At 41.5% G+C, this 22,736-nt stretch overlaps 1 pseudogene; it reads left to right on the forward strand.

Annotated features, from left to right (window-relative positions):
* Nucleotides 1-20,678: 20,678 nt before the first annotated feature.
* Nucleotides 20,679-22,035, forward strand: LOC121466368 (annotated as a pseudogene).
* The last annotated feature ends 701 nt before the right edge of the window (nucleotides 22,036-22,736 follow it).

Below are 22,736 nucleotides of genomic sequence, written 5' to 3' on the forward strand. Positions count from 1 at the left end.
TGATATGATGACATTGAGCACACCGCAAAGATGGCCCTAGGAGGTGAAAGGTAGAGGCAGGCTTGGGGAGACGTAAATAACATTCGCTTGCTGAAAACATGCTGAGTCCACTATCTGATGGTGGGTACCAGGCTGAGTGCGTTTGGAGAGGAGATGATACAGCTAGGTGGAGCCCCTTCACAGAAGCAGAATGAAGCCTTGAAAAACACGTAGGAGCCCATTTTGCTCAACAGTGCCCCACCAGAAACAGTGTTTCTGGGTTTTTGTGCGGTTATTCTGTAGGAGCAGGCTTTCTCTCTGGGAAAACTCCAAGGAGGCTAGAATCAAGGAGGAAGAGAAACAACTCAGGTCATTTAATTGCAAGAACAAACGCTTGTGTGCTGACTGAGCTGCAGGGGTTACTTTGTTTGCTGTCTGATTCTGGTTAGTTCAGGACTAAGCTCTCAGTCTCCCCCGCTTGTACTCCCTGTGTGTCCTCAGTTGCTCATTTGCAGAAACACCCATGACCTCAGCACATTTATCTTCTGGTTTATTTTCTTGTCTCAGGTCCAGTTCATACCAGACACGATTACACCATCCTTTTCCTTGGATGTTTTCCCACCATCACAAACTCCACAGGGCAGGCCAGCCTGTTGCCCACGAACCAGCTTGGTCCTGTCTAATACCTTCTCTCCATAGTGATGACACATTTCCAGTCAGGAAGGGTCAGTCACCGTTGGCTCACCTGCTTCATACAAGCCATCCAATTCCTTATGCTCCCCAGTTTTTTTTTTCTTTCATTTTTATGGTTAATCCTCCCATTCCTCGCTTACACCTTAGCCTCAGCTATGGAATTGCTACATTCCCCACCACACACTGCCTGGCACACAGATGCCAGGACATTTTCCAAACACTTCAAAAAATCATGTTGAAAAGGTTTTAGGGAACTTTTGTTGGCAACGGAATAAAGACTGAGGAAGACCACACAGCTAGCTAGGGCTAGAACCCAGGGCTTTTGTAACTTTAACTTCCAGTTCTTTTTGACTGAGGATAATGTACTGATGAGTTCACCCACAGGAATGTATTGTTTCTCTTATTTTATTCCTGTACACCTTAGCCTTTCATGTTGTCCTAATCCGTAAACTATCTCTGTTTCTTCTGGAAGAAAAAGAGGTTATAAAACTTCCATAAATAGAAACAAATGTTGGGAGACATGAAACAATGCTGTATAGCTACCGAAACTCAGAATAGCTAGAGCATAACCTCACCAAATAAACAGACATCAGTTGTCTGTAGAGATGACTTGTGCCAAAAGGCTGTGGGTCATCTAGAGATGAACTGTGCCAAAAGGCTGTAGGTCATCTAGAGATGAATTGTGCAACTGGGTACCAAGCTAGGTGGTTTCTGACTTGGCCTTCTCCCTCCATTGACTCTACATCCAGTGGATCATTTGTACCTTGCTGGGTTAGAGGTGGCTTTGTACTGAGTCCTGGCTCAGGCCATGCTGTGATTCAAGATTATGCAGGTGGTTTAATATGCAGTGTTGCTCAAGAGTAGAATACCACGTATGGGAGGAATGTTAACCAAATCCCATTTTAACAACATCCCTGCTAGGGATGAGAGAATCCAACAAGATTTGTTTATAAAGGCATAACTTGGCCCTAAGCATCCTCTCACAGCGTGGGTCTTTAGTTGTCTTTGAGGCTGGTAGCAGAACTGGCCAACAAACACATAGGGCTTTGGGACAGAACCGGTTCACACTCATGAGTTCCCAGACACTTAGGAAAGCAAGGTTTGACTCAAAAGTCTTAGCAGACTGCTGTCCTGGGATCACTGTCAGGGCAAGCTGTGTATTCCAACTTGGACACCATCTTTGTCTCAGCAATTGGTGAACTCCTTATGTCTTGAAGTTATAACAAATGAGGAACTGGTCCAGTATACGAAGCCCTTATTTGGCAATTTTCATCTTCATTGCTCTTTCTAAATGTTAACTAATTAATCTGCTTGACAGTGTACCATTAACAGTTGTACACAATTTATGTCCATAAACTTTATATCCTTTTTATTACTTTGATATTTAATTTCTGGGGTCCCCCCCCCCATGTTCTGCTACGGCCAAGTTAAGCAAAGTTCTTTGGTGACACAGGGCAGTGCCACCACATCTGGGAGTCTTCACAGTGAGGAATGCCAAGCAAGGACCTAAGATTAGGCTTCAGGAGAAAGGAAAGAGACCCCCCCCCTGGCTTCTGTGGATATCAGACATGAGAATGCACCCAGGGATACATCCAGAGCTCATGCAGCCACTTCCTCTGACAGCAGCACCAACACTGAGTGTTTACAAATACTGCCTTAGCTTAAGTCTGGGACACAGTAGGCAGTCAACCAATGCTTGTTGGATGGGTGGAGCAGTATGCAGAAGGACAGCCATGCCTGCCCCTTCTACTCTAGCGTGTTCCTTTCTTACTCTGAGTCTATTCTCTTTCTCTGACATGACTGTTTCAGCAACATGCTCTTCTCAATAAGCCTTAATTGAATACCTACCATGTATAAGCCTACACAATGCGGCAGTAGGTTACAGTTTGAGAATAACACAAAGCTCTCTCTTTTTTTTTTTCCTCATGGAGACCCAGTACCAGGAACTCAGAGCACTACCTCAAAAACTTTCTGCAAACCCCACATTATTTGTCCTGTAGCGTTCCTTAGGGAAAGACATTCTACAGCTTGTTTTGTTTCATGCATTTGTGATAAAGTCTTTTCATTTACACCTCAAGGTCTGTCCCCAGGGTTAGTGACAAGATATATTCTTACCATCTGGATCACTAGCTCTTGATTTCTGGGTTATGGTTCTAGTTAATAGTATGATGAGAATTATACATCCAATCAACACAACAATACATATAATGCATATCTTCATTTTACTATAGTTGAAATGTACTTCTATATTTATATACATGGATATATGAACACACATGTATGAGAAATATGCATACCATCAAAAGGAATTCATAAATCTTCTAAAGTCCATGGACCCTCATTGAAGGGTTACTCAAGTTCTCATCATTCTAAACACCTTTTCATATTTATATTTCAGTTATATATTGGAGCATGCCAGTTATTAGCACTGATTTTTTTGTAGGTTCATGTCTTCCTTTTCTTTGGTGACTTTGATGGCTTTTTGGTATTGTCAAGGTAGGGCTTTAGATGGGTTGCATATTCTAGCTGTAGATCTATTGCTTTCTGCACCAGTTTTTATCTTTCAGTGAAATTGGTGTGCTGCCTTCAGTTGGGAGTCTGTAATGACAGCTTGCTGGGTATTCCAGATATGCTTGAAGCCTGGGAATCCATCATCTTCCAGCGTAATTGGTATTATACACGACTCCCTCTAACATGTACTCTCCTATGGTTGCCTATAAGGAATTTCATCTGCCAGTTTCCTGCTCCCATATGCTGCCTTGCGAAATGTTCACAGTTTCCTCTGTGTAAATGGCACAATATTTCATTATTAAAAAGAACTTAGTGTCATGTGCAAACCTGGGGATGTTATTATAAACAGTCTCTTGTTATGTCTTAGCATCCATGTGTAAGCTGAAACAGTTTAAAAAGTTTTGCCCCTCCTTGTCCTTCTCTTCTCTTTCAAAGCCAGTTCTCTTTTGAAATAAGATAATAAATTGAATTTCGTGTTTGGTCCCAAGCTATGTGTTGGACAAGGCTAACTCCCCTGGTTAGATGGATTTGGGATGGCTTTGGTTTGGTTCTTTTTGCTTCTCTGTTTATCAAAGCGAACATTTGTTGCTTTGGTAACAAATACATTAGTTCATAGTTTTTTTAATGGAATCTAATAGAAGTCTTCATGGTTATTTATCTATTTGTTTAAGAATTAAAAATACCTTTTATTTTACATGAATAAACATTTTGCCTGTAATTATATCTGTACATAATATGCATGATTATGATGATGAAGGCCAGAAGAGGGCTGTAGATTCTCTGGAATTGAAGTTACTGAGGGCTATAATCTACCGTGTTTGTGCTGGGAACTGAAGCTGGATTCTCTTCAAGAACATGAACTACTTTTAACCACTGAGCCATCTCCAGACCCAGTTAGTAGGTATTTAAATAGAAGATGTCTTTCAATTCTGCTTTTACCCTTTGTATTTTTCTTTTTAAGAAATATTAGGTAGCAACAAATATATTAATGAAAAGTTTAAAAAAGCATTATGGAGTCTATTCTACCTTTCTGAAGTTTCCCTGTCTTAATACACATTATCCTCTCTATAATTGCACAGAGCATCATATTCTTGGTTCCTACTCATGAATTTCTGTTCTGCAAACAGCTTACTGGTTCTCTGTTAAACTGATCTGTTCACAGAAGTTTTAATGGATCTGAAATTGCACTCCTGAGTTTCTTCTAAACTCCAGGGTGGAGCTCATTTATTTCTAGCGATTCCTCTATTTTTGGAAAGGCGTATGTGATGGAACACATTCTCAACTCAGCTAGGAACATCTAGTTTATTTCTGGGCATATTTATTGTTATGCTCTTGTGCCTGCGACTGATCTGCTTCAGAAGTGAATTCAAAGGGAAGGGTATCGTGAAGTCTCCGCTCTATAAATGGCCTCATTCTGCTCTCTTTTTTTCAGACCTGCAGGAACCTTTTACACCGTGGCTATTGGTCAATTGATTTCATGGACTCCTCCCTCACCGTCTTTTGTCTCCCATATTTCTGCTGAACATTTATTGCTGAGCTCGGATCTTCAGAAACACATGCCAATTCTTTTTCAGCTTATTAATGTTCTCCATTTGCATCTGTTCTGCAACGTACAGCATTCTCCTCTTATTATTTCCTCACTTAGACACATTCTTCCTAAACTTCACCGATGAACAACGTGGAGTGTTCTTGTATTCGCTGAAGGTATTCCTTGTCTTTTTCTTCATGGCCTGCACTCCCCACAGCCCCGGACTCTGAGTATACATGTTATCACAGCCTTTTCATTTTCTTAGAGCTTTCCCTTCGGTTTTGTTTTTACTGATGTTATGTTCCCTGTTGCTTCCTTTTCTAAAGCAAAGCTCTCCTCATTCATGTCATTCCATCTTTTCCGCATTCAGTCTGAATCACTGTTTACAGTGATCACAGCCGCATCATGTGCAGCTCCTTGTTTGGATTCAGGAGGGCCCTAAGTTCTAAATTGCCTTGTCATCGGAAGTAGTTTATCAAAACCACCCCAAGAAACAGCCTAAGGCAATGTTAGTACCCTAGATCAGGTTCTGTTTTATTATCTAGGTTGAGATGGGTGTTTCTTTTCTTTCTTTGAATTTCTTTTAATTCTCTTAAAAATTAGGTTCCCTTAAGTATATGCTTGTTTTGTGTACATAGATGTGTGCACACCATGTACATGCCTGGAGCCTGCAGCGGGGAGAAGGGCATGTGAGGTCTTCTGGAACTGGAATTTTTTGTGGTTATGAGCCACCATGAGGGTGGGTGCTGGGAACCAATCCTGGGTCCTCTTGGTCCTCTTACAAGAGCAGCCAATGCTGTTAACCAATGAGCCACTCCTCCAGCTCTTGCTTGGCACAGGTCTTTTATGAAAGACCAGATCATAAAATTTAAAGTTTGCAGACTGTCATGTTTCTACCACAGCTCAGCTCTGTTGAAGTGTGGAAGCAATCAGGCAACATGTGAGCCATGTTTGTCCATGTAAAACATGCTGTGTTAATAACATGGAAGTTCGTTTCCTGTGACTTTCAAGAATCATTTGCTGTGTTTAGAGTGTGGAATGTCCCCCATAGACTTAGAAGATTTTAAACTCTCAGTTGCCAGCTGACTGGAGGTAGAGCCTTGATGGAGGAAGTGGACACTGGAGGTGGGGCATTCATTGTCCAGTGTGGACTCTCATGAATATTGTGACCCCACTCCACTTCCTGTCTGCTCTCTGCTTCCTGATTGTGAACGTAATACGTCAGCTTCCTCACAACAACTCCTCACTTCCTCATTTGCTCAAACTGGTGGCCAAAACTCTGCTTTCTTTCGATTTTGTTTTGCCATTTGCTTGATCATAGCCATGTGAGAAGTAACTAAGACATTATGAAATAATATACTTTTTAACTATTAAGAAGTGTACATATTATTCTTCCCTTAGAGATTATACAAAACCAGACAGAGAACCAGATGTAGTTTGCTAACCCCTGACCTAGATAATTTAAGAATGACATTTCCAACCACAAGTGAATCTGTCCTATTCCCTTTCCCCACAAGTTTTCACTTATGAAATTCTACAGTACAAAGCCACAGCCCCCCTTGCATGCCTGCAACGTGTCCTTCCTATATAGAATTTTTGTCTGGCAGCAAGAGACTAGCTGGTTCCATTCATGCTAACTCTGTCACAGCCCTCAGCTGTTGCCAAGTCTTCCCATGTGGCCATTCGGTCTTCAGTGTGTATTGGAAGCAGTTTTGCAGAATGGATCAGTTTTTTTCTTTCACCATTCTGTGAATCCATTAGTTCTTCGATTAAGGCATGCTCACTTTATTATTCTTACTGTTTTCATATTAGGACCTCAATGTCTTTCCTGATTGCCTTATTTAAACCTTGAATTGTTTGGATATTGTGTCCATCCAGGTTTCCTCCCCTTTCCTTAATGTCACACTTTCTGAAAAGCAAAAGCTATCTGTAACAGCTTGCTGCTGTTTTACCTCAGATGGCAGCCTACTTTTCCTACAGAATTCTGTTTACCCTCAAACATATCCTGGCTCTTGGTGAACCTGCAAATCTCTTCCTTATATCCTCTTGTCTACATAGTCAGATACTAGGAATCCTATTATCTTTAAAAATCCTCCAGAGAATTTATTTTAGAGTTTAGATGGATGTCACTTGCCTTATCACACAAATTTCAAGCCTAATTTAAAATGAGTCTCTATAGTTGTTAATGATTTATCACCCATGGGATTGGCTATCTCTTGGATGAAGGTTACCACAGGTGTTATGACAGACAGTTCAGCACACAGATAGAGTGTGCTCACCATGATGGGACAGTTTATCTAATCTAGAGACCCAGTTTTCCTCTGCACACTATCATAACTCACCTAGCAGAAATTTGGTTGGGGCAACATGGCTCTGAGAACATCTTAGGGGTTGGATTCCAGACAGAGACTACTTCCTGTTCTCACTGTTTGGGTGTTTTTAACTTGCTGAGATAAAAATGACATTGAAATTAACTACAAAGGGTGTGAATTTTCTGGAGCTGTGCTTCAAGGCTCTGTTGCTGACATTTTGAGTCAGTAGTGGACTATATATTTGAAGCAATGCTATTTCGGACACCATGACCCTTTCATGTAAAATCAAGTCCCCTGCCGTTAGAATGTTATCTCTTCAAAAATTCTTTTGAAATTTGGCTGGCATTATAAGAATACTAAGAGGTGGGGCTGGAGAGATGGCTCAGTGGTTAAGAGCATTGCCTGCTCTTCCAAAGGTCCTGAGTTCAATTCCCAGCAACCACATGGTGGCACACAACCATCTGTAATGAGGTCTGGTGCCCTCTTCTGGCCTGCAGGCATACACAAAAACAGAATATTGTATACATAATAAGTAAATAAATAAATATTTAAAAAAAGAATACTAAGAAGTGAACCTTTAAGAAGTTGATTAGGTCATAAAGGCCCTATGCTCTTGGATGTGATTGGTGACAGCATAAAAGGAGTTTATTGCCCTTTTACTTTCTTGTCTTCTGTCCTGGAATGACATAGCAAGGAAGCTCTTGAGAGGTATTAGTCCCCTGATATTGGAATTCCAAGCTTCTAGAACCAGGAGAAAATGAATTTTTATTCATTATAAGCTACTGAGTCTGTAATATGTAGGATGACAGAATAGAATGTATGATGATGAGACTCAAATTTTAATTCTTTGTGTGTGTGCATTCATATGTGCGTATGAACAGGTGATTTGTAGAGGCCAGAGGGCAATCTGAGATTTCAGTGCATAGTTGTCATCAACTTTGCTACTAAAGGTAGATTCCCTTGGCCTGGGATTCACTGATGAGGATGCTCTACCTGACCACAGAGTTCCAGGGATCCTCCTATCTCTGCCCATTCCAGCACTGGGTTTGCCAGCATGTATCATCATGTCCAGATTTTGTGAGGGTCCTGAGAAACTCAGAAGCTTGCTCATGTAGCAAGAAATTAATGAACTGAGCCGTCTTTCTTTAATTAAGAAAAATTAATTTTTTTGTTCTTATTTATTTATTTATTTATTAAAGATTTCTGTCTCTTCCCCGCCACTGCCTCCCATTTCCCCCCTCAACCCAATCAAGTCCCCCTCCCTCATCAGCCCAAAGAGCAATCAGGGTTCCCTGCCCTGTGGGAAGTCCAAGGACCACCAACCTCCATCCAGGTCTAGTAAGGTGAGCATCCAAACTGCCTAGGCTCCCACAAAGCCAGTACATGCAGTAGGATCAAAAACCCATTGCCATTATTCTTGAGTTCTCAGTAGTTCTCATTGTCCACCATGTTCAGTACACAATGGAAAAAAGAGAGCATCTTCAACAAATTGTGCTGGCAAAACTGGATGTCAATCTGTAGAAGAATGAAAATAGATCCATATCTATCACCATGCACAATACTCAAGTCCAAATGGATTAAAGACCTCACTATCAGTCCGAACACACTGAACCTGATAGAAGAGAAAGTGGGAAGTACTCTACAACACATGGGCACAGGAGACCACTTCCTACGTATAACCCCAGCAGCATAGACATTAAGGGCCTCATTGAATAAATGGGACCTCCTGAGACTGAGAAGCTTCTGTAAAGCAAAGGACACTGTCACTAAGACAAAAAGGCAACCCACTGACTGGGAGAAGATCTTCACCAACCCCGCAACTGACAAAAGGTCTGATCTCCAAAAAAATAGAAAAATTAATTTTTTAAGTGATGATGAAAATTATTATATCTGTCAGTGCCTCAAGAAACTTAGAAAAGTATTGGTTTGAGCAACCAATCACGGATTCCTAAACACGGTTTTTCATGGCTGTTTTATGACATCCACCATGGGTTGTTTCAGGTCTAGAGTTCGAGATGGATGGGCTGGCTTCTGATTCTCAAAGCAATGTCATATAAGAGCTACAGCTGATCCTGATGAAGATCCCTTTCCTTTGGGTCCTCATGAGCTAGCACTCACTTTGACTTTCAATGTCATTTGCTCATACACTCACATTCATTTTCTCTGTCACTGTCTGTGTCTCTGTCTCCATCTCTGTGTCTCTCTGTCTTCCTTTCTAAAATAAAGTGAATTGGTTATATACAAAAATAACATATTTCTTGAGATTTCATTCAGATTTTGGATTGATATCTCTACTGGTAAAGAAGGATCATTGAACTGAGATATATGATTTAAAATGCTTGTTTTACTACTGAATAATAAGTGTGGAGTACATAGAATATTTTTCTATGTTTCTTGAGCTAGCAATTTTTAAAACAAGAGTTATTTACTTTTTTAATAAAATTATTTATTACGTTTAATGGGTAAGTGTGACTGCATGAGTTTACATGTTCCACGTGTGTGCCTGATATCCATGGAGGCCAGAAGCTGCTGTCAGGTCTCCAGAAACTGGAGCTCACAGCCAGTTGAGAGCTACCGTATAGGGACAACAATCAAACTCATATCCTCTGAACAAGTAGTAAGCACTTTCAGCCAATGAGTTATTTCTTCAGCCCCTAAGTAGAGGCCCACCTCTGTCACGTGTGGTGGATTATTGTGCTCCACCAACCCTTTCTGAAGACTCCACTGTTGACGGGTTTATGAAGCTGGTTCTCGCCATTCATTTCAGGGGCCTGGCCTCTAGACTCCTGGCAGCTGTTTTCACTCTTTAGGTCTAGATTTTGGGCCCTCTCTTTTTGGCGTCTGCTTATATTAAGCCAATGCTCCAATGTAGAATGTTACAGAGGGGGATGTTCACACAATACCCGTTCCATGGAAGACTGGAAATGTTCTGACATTGTGATTTTAATTTCAGTGGGAAATGACCATGCCAGAGGGATCTAACTTAGCATGGAAACTGTTAGTTTGATAAAAACAAAAATCAAGCTGAAAGGTGTGGTTTTCTGAATGTGAAAGTCTGGCTCTTGTGGGTTTGGTGCTGTTCCTGGGTGAATTATCAGGGAAGTATGACAATTGCAACTGATGGATAGAAGATGTCAAAGAAGCCACTTAAAATGATTGTCTTTAATCCTCCAGTGACTAATACTGCATGGTCCCATTTGTAGGAAGTGATGGGAGTTATTCAAATTTATAAATCAAAACATAGAATGACGGTAGCAGGGGACAGGCAGGAGGAAAGACTGGAAATTGTTGTGTATAGTTGTGCAGGATGAAGTCTCCAGGAGATGGAGGTGTTGCTGGTTGTGCACTAGTTGCTTCTACTTTTGTGTCTTTGAAATGTAACCTTAAAATTATCAGGATAGTTAATATTGCATTGCATGTAGTTTGTATACTTATTTGTATAATGGTATAAACCATTAGAAGAATGGTTTAAACAATACATTTTGTTATTAAGCTTGTCACCACATTAACAACATGTGATTTTTAACTAGCTTATGTGTAGATATTTTCTGTTCTCATAAAACCCCACAGAAACCACATGTTTGCCTTATGTATTTAGTAATGTCTGTATCTTGAAGGTACATAGTGAGAGTTGGAATTCTCAGGTAAGGAAAAGTTGACCATGGCTGCTGGGTGGATTTTTCCCCAGTATTTATATATGCCACATTTCAATTTAAATAAATCTACTTTAGCATTTTCCCAAAATAAAACAACAAACAAAAAGAACTCACTAATAGGACCTGCTGATTGCACACAGAGGTGGGTTTTTATTTATTTCTTATTTTTTTGTACTCTTTTTTTTTTTTAGAGTTGAGAAATGAGAATGCCCAGGAGACCTGGTGGCAATTTTACCTTTCTTGTCAGTTTTACTTGGAATGTTCTCCAACTTGAATATTCCTTAAGAGCAAGACTCCTGTAAAGTCCAGTTCACCTTTTAGCGATATCCAATTTATTGAACTTTTAAAAAAACACACACACACATAGAGCAGAAATCACAGATCAATTTTAGCTTTAGAATGCAGCCCTGTCCAGGAGCTTATTCTCATGGTTCACAGGACAGAGCATGTGCCTGTCACTGGAAGGACCCAGGAAAAGTCTCACCAAAGAGACACAATTAGACGTTGGGGAGGAACTGGATACATTGTGTCTTCTTCTCTAAGCCAAATGATAAAGTAGCATAAAGTAGATGAAAAAAATAATGATATCTTTATTTTTATTATGATGCTAGAGTATATGACTTAGAGGTGACAATGTGGATTTCTACTTTGAATTTCGGAATTGAATAAATCGACCCAACAATTGTAGGCACATCACAGGCTCATGCCACAGATAAAGAGAATTTCTTATACCATAGTTCATGGGAACCAGAGGCAAACTCTGTACTGCCAGGCTTCATATTTGCTTCCAAGCCTCCCAATTAGGTCAGACAGGCCTTCTTCCCAGGAAGACAATGACCTCCTCCTACACCTCACGGGTCAGCTCCGGGGCAACTGCGCTCTGGATGAGCATAGAGTTTGCCACTCTGGCCTGGGTGCTGTAGAAGAGTCTGTGTTCAGACAAACAAACAAACAAACAAACAAATAAAATGCCAAGTCCTAACAACAAAAAAACAAACAATAAGGAAAAACAAAACCCCCTATATCATCAAGAGCATCAGTCACCGAGACATAGTCTCTTCAGCTTAGGCAGGAACCGGAGAGGACATGCCATATCTAGCTCTCTACTCTGTGGTTGGTAGCAGCCAGCACGGCAGTGCCAACCAGCAAGAGAAGCAGTGATGACGACTTAGCAATAATAAAACAACAATAATTGTAAAAGTCGATATTAGTAATAATTTACTGAGTGCCAGGAATTTTGAGAAACAGTTCCTACGCATATCTCATTCTCTAAGATCTTACTCAGACTGGAAATTCTCCTAATCTGTACCTGCTGCTATTCATATTCTGTTGTGACTGTGTCTCCTTTTCTTTTTGGTAGAAGAATAGTTAATCATGTTATGTATGTAAGCCATGATATTCTACTCCTACATATTTCAACCCACACCTCTCTGTGAGAAACAAGAAACTCTCTGCATAACCACACTGCTATTGCCCTTCTGGACAAAATCAACAGTTTTCAATATCACCAAAGATGCAACCACACTCAAACCTTCCAATTCCCCCCCCCCAAACATCTTTTATAACTCCTTTTCTTAAGCCAGAATCAAATTAAATATCTCATTACAGAGTTTCATAAATAACTTTTAATACAGAAAAATATTCTTTTGTTAAACTTGTAATTTTTTTAAAAAACACTCGTGACATTGACCTTTTTTAAAAAATGCAGAGATAGGATTAATTAAGAGTTTTAGCATAGGCTTAAGCAAATGGTTAGAATAGTGATGCTTGGGAAAAGGAGGACACATGTTCATGAGCTTGAATGTAGACATCTCAAACAGTTGCCCTTAAGCGTTGCCACAGAGGCCATATGTACAAATTGGTGGGTCCTAAAGTCACGTTGGAAAGTGTTGCTAGAACTTAAGATGCTGATGACTCCTGAGGGCTCTAGATAGGATTATGGCTGAGAAAGCAAAACCCCACATCAGTCACAGATGCTGCACAGAAGCCAATGTGTTTTTGCTGTAAACCAAAATGTGTAGTCTTGCTTGTGAGAATCTGAGAGAATTTCAGGATTACCTCTTGGAACCAGAGTAATACTTAAGATCTTATATGCTTAGGCTTAAGTAAATTTGTTGCTATTATATCAGTCTAAGAGAAGCTATGTGCAATATCTATCTATCATCTGTATCTATCTATCTATCTATCTATCTATCTATAATCTATCTATCTATCTATCTATCATCTATCTATCTATCCATTATCTATCTATCTATCTATCTATCTATCTATCATCTATCTATCTACTGGTGTTTGGTGTGTGTGCTGTATGTGTGACATAAGTATATATGTGCAAGTACCTACTTGCATACAGAAGATGATGAGGGTCTTTCCTCTATTGTCCTCATCTTATGTTGTGAGACAGCCTCCCTGAACCTGAAGTCTGCCATTTTGGCTAGTCTGACTGACCAGCGAGCTCCCAGGATCTGCCTGTCTCTCTACCTCCCAAGATGCTGAAGTCCCAAATCTGGGTAGTCACACCCAGCTTTTTATGTGGGGGGATTTGAACTCAGGTCCTAATACTTGCTTGCACAGCAACTATTCTTACCTGACTCCTCAGTACCCTTTGTGTTTCTAACCATTTGTCTGTGTCTGCTTTGCCTGCCCACTTTGTGTTGTAAGCTCCTTGGAGGCAGCGCTCCTGATTTCTGCAACATTTCCCTCCACAGATTGGCAAGGTCGTAAGTTTTCCTCAGGGAACACTCATGCCAGCATCACAGGAGAGGCCCAGATATCGACTGTTCTTAGGGCCAGGGTCTGGTCAGCATTTCACGGTTCCCACATCAGAAAAGCCAGCAGGGTTCCTTTGTGCTCTGTATTTTGGTCACACGATACTATTCCACACCTCCAAGCATTTTCTGCTAAAGAAGCTGACTGAGCAAACCCGTGAAGATATTTTTCATTTCCTTTGATGGAACATAATGCTTTCGAATATAAACACAATAACACAGTCATTACATATGCACTTACATTATTGTAGCGACCGTGTGCTCAGCAACACTCCCAGCCAGGCAGGGAGCCCAACGGTTCTCGTTTCCATTCTGATCTAAATTATGTTCATAATAAAAGAGTTTTCAATCAAGGTAAATACAATTTCATCCTGGCATAACATCTATATTCCTGCTCTCATTTAAAAAAAATTTCCTTTCTTTTATTCTGGGTCACTCACCCTGATACACATGAGATTGTCCTCTGGTGAGGATAACAGCCTCTCTCCTCAATGAACTATAACAATGGCTCTAAACGCATGCCCTGTAACATACCTCTGTGATTTACAAAAGCAGGAATAAATCAAAACTGGGCAGAGATGCCACGTTAAGCCAGAAGCTAAATGTTACATCATGTCGCGCAAGGCTGGGGGAAGAGAGAGGCTGCTTTTCCTGGCAGCACAATATCTTTGTGCTTGTTACCTTCGCCACAGCCCCATTGAAACAATCATTCTGAATCTGTGGGAGATTGTCACCTCCTTCCTTCCTGCCATGGCAGCTGGTATCAGAGGCTGCAGACATTGCTCATTCCTTTCAGGGTTCTTAATACACAGGCAAAAAAAAAAAAAAAAAAAAAAAAAGAAAATGAAGCTTAATTTATTAAAAAAATAAAGTGTCAGCTTGCCCTCAGGCTCCGTGCAGGCACCAAGGGGGAAAAAAAAGATGAATGCCTCTGGGTGAGCTGGCACCGGCTGTAATTCTCTCCTCACTCTGCTGTTGCGCTGTGTGGAGAGCATTAATCATGAGGATGGGGAGGCATTTCAAAAACTTAAGCAATTGGAAAACAAAGACGCACCGTTTTAAAACCACAGCGACAGAGCTCTAGCTTGTGAGTCTTTCTTCGTTCCAGCTCTGAATCCGGAGAATGTGCGGCCAATGTGAAGTCAACTGATGCTCGTGGGGGGAGGCAAGAGGAAAGACCCAGTGTTGCCAACTGGGGCTCCATCCCTGGCATTCAGTGACCTTCCAGAGATCACGGAGAGGGACCCAGTCAGCCTAGGAAGCCTAAGCCAGCCACTGGATGCCTTAGTTCTATCCCAGCTCATGACTTCCGTGGAAGACAGACCGTGTTTAAACAACCCCGCCATTTCATCCCATGGATTGAAGGTTCCGGTCTCTCAGACCCGAGAGTCTAGCTGTGTCCCAGGGCTCCTGCGTGCTCAGCTTCTAAGAACTGGGTTCTTTGAGGGGTTTTGTTCCTTGACCATTTTTACAAGAGTCAGAGAACCTTCCAGCCTTGTGGAAGTGCCCTGGTGCCTGTGCTGGTCTTCCTGGTCTTACCTTTGCAATCTCCAACCCAGCGCATTGCTTGCTGGGCTGCTTACCTTATAGGAGTGGCCGTGTCCTCTAGAAACACTAATGCTTATGTGCTGAGCGCAGCTCTTCAGGGGCTCCGCTTGGCCCGCAGTTCTAGCAGCTTTTGCTGGCCAAATGGTATCTCTATTAGTCAACCAGATTTTTTCTCTTTTGAGAAATGCACATTCAGATTCTTTGCCCGTTTTAAAGACAAGTTATTCGTATTCTTTCTACTATGTTGTTGCAATTCCTTCTGTATTTTGATGTCAGTGCCTTATTGGATATAGGGTTTTCAAATATTTCTTCCAATGTCTGGATTGCCTCTCAGATCTTATTTTGAATGTGTCGTGATCCTATTTGTCTATTGTTGTTATCTGTGTAACAGAGTCCTGCCTGAAATAATTTATCAGGCCAATGTCTTAGACTCAACCTACAACTTCCCTCAGTATTTTAAAAGTTTCAAGTCTTACATGTAAATCTTTAGTCAACTTTGAGGGTTATTTTTGTCATGTGGTGAGATAGGATCATGGAGGGTAACCAGCAGCATTGGCAATAACCTGTAATTTTTTGTGAGAGGAGTTGTCTATAGGATTGCTTAGGCCAACAACTCAAAAATATGTAATCCATTTCTGTTACTGGGGTTTTATTTGGTAGCATATGATGTCTGGCTGGGATAATATCTAACTAATTGTATGGTAACTCCATTGAAATGCCACACACACACACACACACACACACACACACTTCTATAGTAGAGTTCCATATATATTTTATGTAACACACTCTATGAATATCTATCTATCTATCTATCTATCTATCTATCTATCTATCTAACGATCTATCTATCATGATCTATAGTATTTTTGTAACATCCTTGCCTAGTTTTTTTTTTTTTTAATCTAGGTAATGCTAGTCTTTTAACGAGCTTGGGAGTGTCTAGTCATCTTTATTGTTTGGAGAAGAGATGTTTGGTAGAATTTGACAGTAAGGCCATCAGGTCCTGAGTTTTACTTTAGCAAGAGATTATCTTTGTTATTACGGATTCATTATTGCACTGCTTGTATTTTCCACTTCCTACTGATTTGGTAGCATGTTCTAGGAATCTGTCTGTTTCTTTAGTTTATCTAATTTATTCATGCAGGCGTCCACAGCAATTTCTTATGACCCTTGGCATTTTTATAGTGTCAGTTGCAATGACCATTTTCCCAGTCCTAACTGCTTAAAGAATTGTTTATTTTTATTTTTATTTGTGTGTGTGTGTGTGTGTGTGTGTGTATTTATGTGTGAATGCCTGCATGTGTGTACAGGTATCACATGCATGCCTGGCACCAACGGAGGCCAGAAGACAGCATCCCTTCCCCCTGGAAACTGATGTTACAGGCAGCTGTGAGCTGCAATGCAGGCGTTGGGAAATGAACCTAGGTTGTCTGCGAGAGTGGCAAGGGCCTTTAACCGCCAAGTCATCTCTCCAACCCTCTGATTTTGTTTGTTTGAGGCTTTTATTTCTTCCTCAGTCTGACTAAAGGTTTGATGATTTTGTTTATTTTGTTTTCCTCCAGGAACAGCTTTTAGTGTCCTTTATCTCTACTGGTGTTTTTCCAGCTCCTTCCTTTCTCCTCTCTCCCTCTCTCCTCCCCTCCTTACCCCATCTGTTCTAATAGTTTCTATTTCCTTCCTTCTCACTTTAGGCTTACTTTGTTCTTCATTGGCACACCACCCTGAGACTTGCTTATTTGGAAATGCTCTTCCCTTTTGATGTAGCTGTTCACTGCACTAGACTGTCCTCTCAGCTGCTTCTGCTGTTGCTCATAACTGGAGTGCGATGTGTGTTCATCTTTCCTTTTTGCTTTTCTGTTGGTCTCAAAACATTTAAATGTCCTTTTTGACCCTTGCAACATCACAAAACCTGCTGTTTACTCTCCACCGTTTCTAAATCTCTTAGGATTGTTCTTTTGCTAACTTACACTTTCACCGTGGTCAGAAAAGATGTTTAGCCTCATCTCAGTTTTCTTAAATTTGCTAGACTTGTTTTGGGAATAATTCTCTTGTTTCTGAAGAATTTAAGACTATTGAAAAACTATGAAATATATCATGTTCATACAGAGTTATAGCTAATGTAACACAAATTGTAAAGCAAAACTAGGAAATAAATATTACCTACACTATTGAAACCTCCTCTGTTATTTCATTTGTTCCTATACACTCATCTCACCGGAAATCATTAACGTTATGAAATTTGGGTTTGTGATTTAGTTTATACATCACTCCTCATATTTACTATCTGCTTTTGGTTATGTGTGTGCACATGTTTATAAATGACATTGTTTTACTTGCTACATAATCTAATAGAAGGGTTCCTTTATAAATATATTCCTCTGCAATGCTTTCCCCCACTTTTCAGGATTGTGACATGTATCCATGTTGTTCTAATTCTGGGATAGGAAAAGTATGACCTGTGGGCTCAATTCATCTGCTAGTTATATATAGCCTTGAAGCTGAGGATGATTTACATTCTTAAAGAATTGAATAATAAACAAAGTCAAAGGAATAGATGTGACAAAGGCCATATGTGGCCAACACAGCTTAGAATATGTGACCTTCCCTAGAAAAGCTGGAGGAAACCTTTCTTGAGTTTGTTTGCCATTCTTCTCCCTTTGTTCTACATATGTGTAAAAAGCCTGTCAAGTTTCATGGAAACCCTTTTTAGGACTCTGAAATTTATTGGTTGTTTGGAAGAGAATTAATGCATTTGTGATATCTTACCTTTGATCTATATGTTATCCATTTTACTATAACAAAAATATTTTCTTGTAGCTATACGTGTTTTTTTTTAATATTACTTTTTTCTTTAGGTCAACCAAGAATACCTACCTGGACTAAAATCACAGCCTTGTTCATTTCTATATCTTTTAGAGGAAAAAATGCATTCCTTTATTGATGTGGGATTCCCCTCTGTATACTACTGGTTAATGAATAAAGAAGCTGCTTTGGGCGTATAGCAGGGCAGAACAGAACTAGGCAGGGAAAACCAAACTGAATTCTGGGAGAAAGAAGGCAGAGTCAGGGAGAAGCCATGGAACCGCTGCCAGAGACATGTGGCAGAACCTTGCCGGTAGGCCACGAGCCTCATGATAAAATATAAAATGATGGAAATGGGTTAATTCTAAATGTAAGAGCTAGCTAGCAATATGCTTAACTGATTGACCAAGCAGTGATTTAATTAATACAGTTTCTGTGTGGTTATTTAGGGTCTGGGCAGCCGGGAACAAACAAGTGATCTCCTACAATGAATGCATTATGACTTCTAGAGGCTCTCTGCATTCTTTAGTGCCCTTTATTTCCATAGCCAACCCCCCACTTTTGTTCTTGTTTCTCCTTCTTGGGCTCTGAAAGTTCTGTCTCCCCTGTCGTTTGTAACTGTCCAATGACATTTGGCTAGTCTAGTTAATCAAGGCTAATCATTCATCTCTAGGGAACAATCTCAAAGCAGTCATAATTGTGTCTAGAATCTTAATTCACTTTTGCAGTGGGATATCACATACCGTTGGTTTGAGGGATTGGAATGGGGACATCTTTTGGAGACATTCTTCTAATTGTACACCCATCTGTGAGTCTTTCCATTGGTATAAATTCTAACATCTACATTAGGTTCTTTCCGTCCCTTCTTTGCTGAGACTATTTTCCACTTGTTTCCCAGGGATTTTAACTGCTGGTTAGAATGTTTTATGATAACTGTCCTGTAATTCTTTCCCTCATATTTGTGCTACCTTGGTGTTGATATCTGATTTTTTTTTACCTGACTTGAGCTCCCTACATCTTTGTATGGCAGAACTGTTGAAATGTTCTCCAGACAGTTTGAGAAGAGTGTTATGTCACTCTGATTTAGACCTTCTGTTATAGATGGTGGTTATCAGTAGGTTAAGAATATACAGCCCTGCCCACGTGGAGGCTTTCAGGACAAAATGTCAACTTAATTTTCAAGGGCATTACAATGTCATTTTGATATGCTCCACTGTTTGTCAACCATATGCTGATCTAAAATTCAAGCAGTGATGCTAACTAGAGTTCAATTCTCAAATCTTTGGTTGTGTTGTCTCGAACTGATGTATTATACTGTTCTCCTGGGAACACGCCCAGACCTCATAAATAGACTGAAGATTCCTTTCCTCTATTTTCTTTTTTCTTTATACAAACCCAACCCCAAAAGTCTCACTCTCTAGCCTCTGCAAACTTTTTTTTTTAATTTAAAAGTTTTTTTTTTTCATTTTACATACCAACTGTTGTTCTCCTTTTCTCCTCTCCTCCCACTCCCACCCTCAACCTTCCCCCTAGCCTGCATCTACTCCTCAGGAAGGGTAAGTCAACAAAGTCTGGAATATCAAGTTGAGGCAGGACCAAGCCCCTCCCCCCTGTATCTAGGCTGAGCAAGGTATCCCTCCTAAGGAAATGGGCTCCAAAAAGCCAGTTCATGAACTAGGATAAATCCTGGTCCCACTGTCAGTGGACTCACAGACTGCCCCAGCCACACAACTGTCCCCCACATTCAGAAGGCCTAGTTTGGTCCTGTGCAGGTTCCCCAGATGTCAGTTCAGAGTCAGTGAGCTCCCACTAGCTTAGGTCAGCTGTCTCTGTGGGTTTCCCCATCATGGTCTTGCCCCCGTTTTGTACACATCTTTTAAGTGTAGGACAGAAGTTGTTGGCAGGGTGGAGGCAGAGTTTGGGACAGTAACTGAGTGACAGCTCCATTCAAAGTAGTACGCACAGACAGGGTGGAGGAAGTTTCATCCTTTTGGTTGTAAAAGTTTAATTTATTCTGCTACGTGTATTGATTGTAAGAATTGCTCTTACACGTCTAAGCATTTTTTTAAAAAGTAAATTTGACTTCTGAGGAAATTTGATTGGCGATTTGGAGAGGATGGCAGAAAATACTTATAAAATATGCAATGACCGACATTTCCATAGTTGGAGGTTGCGGCATTTTAATCACTAGACTGATCCTGTATCGTTAATACACTGCTGCCTTTGAGAATAATGGGGAGTTGTTTAACAGCTTTTTTTGAAAGTGTTTGAAACTTAATGAAAAAAAAAGAGACCAACAAAACTAAACCAAATAAAGAACAACAAAAAATACCCTCTCATAGCAACCTCTCTTCTGTCTGTTTGGGAAGAAAACGGGAAGGAAAAAACGTGGAGGGCTGTGGATTTTTCTCATAAAAATTATTAGGAAAACAACAGAATTGACAGCAAAGAATGGGGAGGAAAGGAGATACATTAGTAATGTATTAGGTGGCTGAAGAGAGGGTTCAGCAGTTAAGAACCTGCTCTTCCAGAGGTCCTGAGTTCAATTCCCAGCAACTACGGGTGGGGTGGCTCACAGGCATCTGTAATGCGATCTGATGCCCTCTTCTGGTGAGCAGGTGTACATGCTACTGGAGCACCATAGACAAGATAAATGAATCTTAAAAGAATTAAAAAATAGCAATGGGTTAATGGCGTTGCTTATGGTTGGATGAGACAGATTAATAGTATTAATGTAGAAGGTTTGATCCTACTTGTTGCAAGCCAAGAACACACAACCTATGCTTTTTCTGAAATAGTTATCAGAAATCAGAAATAAATAACACGTTAAGATGATGACCTTGGGGTCTCACACTCCGCCGCCAGTTTGCGCTGCGTGTCTTCCCGCTGCTCCGTCTCCCCGGCATTCGCTGATCGCCATGGAAGAAGAAACCGCCGCGCTCGTCATTGACAATGGCTCTGGCATGTGCAAAGCTGGCTTTGCTGGTGACGACGCCCCCAGGGCCGTGTTCCCGTCCATCGTCGGGCGCCCCCAACACCAGGGCGTCATGGTGGGCATGGGCCAGAAGGACTCGTACGGGGGGGGGGGGGGACGAGGCCCAGAGCAAGAGAGGAATCCTGACCCTGAACTACCCCATCGAGCACGGCATCGTCACCAATTGGGACGACATGGAGAAGATCTGGCATCACACCTTCTACAACGAGCTGCGTGTGGCCCCTGAGGAGCACCCGGTGCTTCTGACCGAGGCCCCCCTGAACCCCAAAGCGAACAGAGAGAAGATGACGCAGATAATGTTTGAAACCTTCAACACCCCAGCCATGTACGTGGCCATTCAGGCGGTGCTGTCCCTGTATGCATCTGGCCGCACCACTGGCATTGTCATGGACTCTGGTGACGGGGTCACACACACAGTGCTCATCTACGAGGGCTACGCCCTTCCCCACGCCATCTTGCGTCTGGACCTGACTGGCCGGGACCTGACAGACTACCTCATGAAGATCCTGACTGAGCGGGGCTACAGCTTCACCACCACGGCTGAGCGGGAAATCGTGCGTGACATTAAGGAGAAGTTGTGCTACGTTGCCCTGGATTTTGAGCAGGAAATGGCCACTGCTGCATCATCCTCTTCCTTGGAGAAGAGCTATGAGCTGCCTGATGGGCAGGTGATCACCATTGGCAATGAGTGGTTCCGGTGTCCAGAGGCTCTCTTCCAGCCTTCCTTCATGGGCATGGAGTCCCGTGGCATCCACGAGACCACCTTCAACTCCATCATGAAGTGCGACGTGGACATCCGCAAGGACCTGTATGCCAACACAGTGTTGTCCGGTGGTACCACCATGTACCCAGGCATTGCCGACAGGATGCAGAAGGAGATCACAGCCCTAGCACCCAGCACGATGAAGATCAAGATCATCGCTCCCCCTGAGCGCAAGTACTCTGTCTGGATCGGTGACTCCATCCTGGCCTCACTGTCCACCTTCCAGCAGATGTGGATCAGCAAGCAGGAGTACGACGAGTAGGGCCCCTCCATCGTCCACCGCAAATGCTTCTAAATGGACTGAGCAGGTGCCAGGCATCTGCTGCATGAGCTGATTCTGAAGTATCAATTTGCCCTGGCAAATGTACACACCTCATGCTAGCCTCATGAAACTGGAATAAGCCTTTGAAAAGAAATTTGTCCTTGAAGCTTGTATCCAATATCAGCACTGGATTGTAGAACTTGTTGCTGATTTTTGACCTTATATTCAAGTTAACTGTTCCCTTGGTATATATTTAATGCCCTGTGCATATCTTGATTTAGTCCTTAGTCATGTGGTTCTGTCACTAGGTGGCTGGGGAGAGCGAGAGCATGCTGTGGACGAGAAATCCCCAGCCTGGTGGATGTGTGAGCACCGTGCAGTGATCTGTGCAGGGTATTAGCTGACTGCTGACTTCCAGGATTTCTCGAGGCTGGCAAGGGTTCCTGAACCAGTTACCACTTCCGTCTTGCCGATCTAACAGGGTGGGAAAGTACAAGCCTTAGGACCCAGGTCTGGTGTTTTCCCTCCTGACCGCGTGGATTGTTACTTGCCTTGAGTTGGGAACGTTTGCATTGACACCTGTAAATGTATTACTTCTTTTAATTTATGTAAGGTTTTTTTGTACTCAATTTAAGAGATGACAAATTTTGGTTTTCTACTGTTCAGTGAGAACATTAGGCCCCAGCAACATGTCATTGTGTAAAGAAAAATAAAAGTGCTGCAGTAAAAAGAAAAAAAAGATGATGACCTTCAACAAGGCTCGGAGTCACCATTGAGGGATCTAGGGGAGACAAAGAGGGCTTAGCAGTTCTTAATGTGTTTAGTTTATGCTTGTTGGCAGATGATGGTGGCCATAACTGAAATAATAGAGACTGGAGGAAGAACAGAATTGTAAGTTGAAAAAGAAAAGGAGTTT

Source organism: Microtus oregoni, unplaced genomic scaffold (genome assembly GCF_018167655.1).
Source record: "Microtus oregoni isolate MIOR12 unplaced genomic scaffold, Mior012 000033F_ref0000390, whole genome shotgun sequence".
NCBI lineage: Eukaryota > Metazoa > Chordata > Mammalia > Rodentia > Cricetidae > Microtus > Microtus oregoni.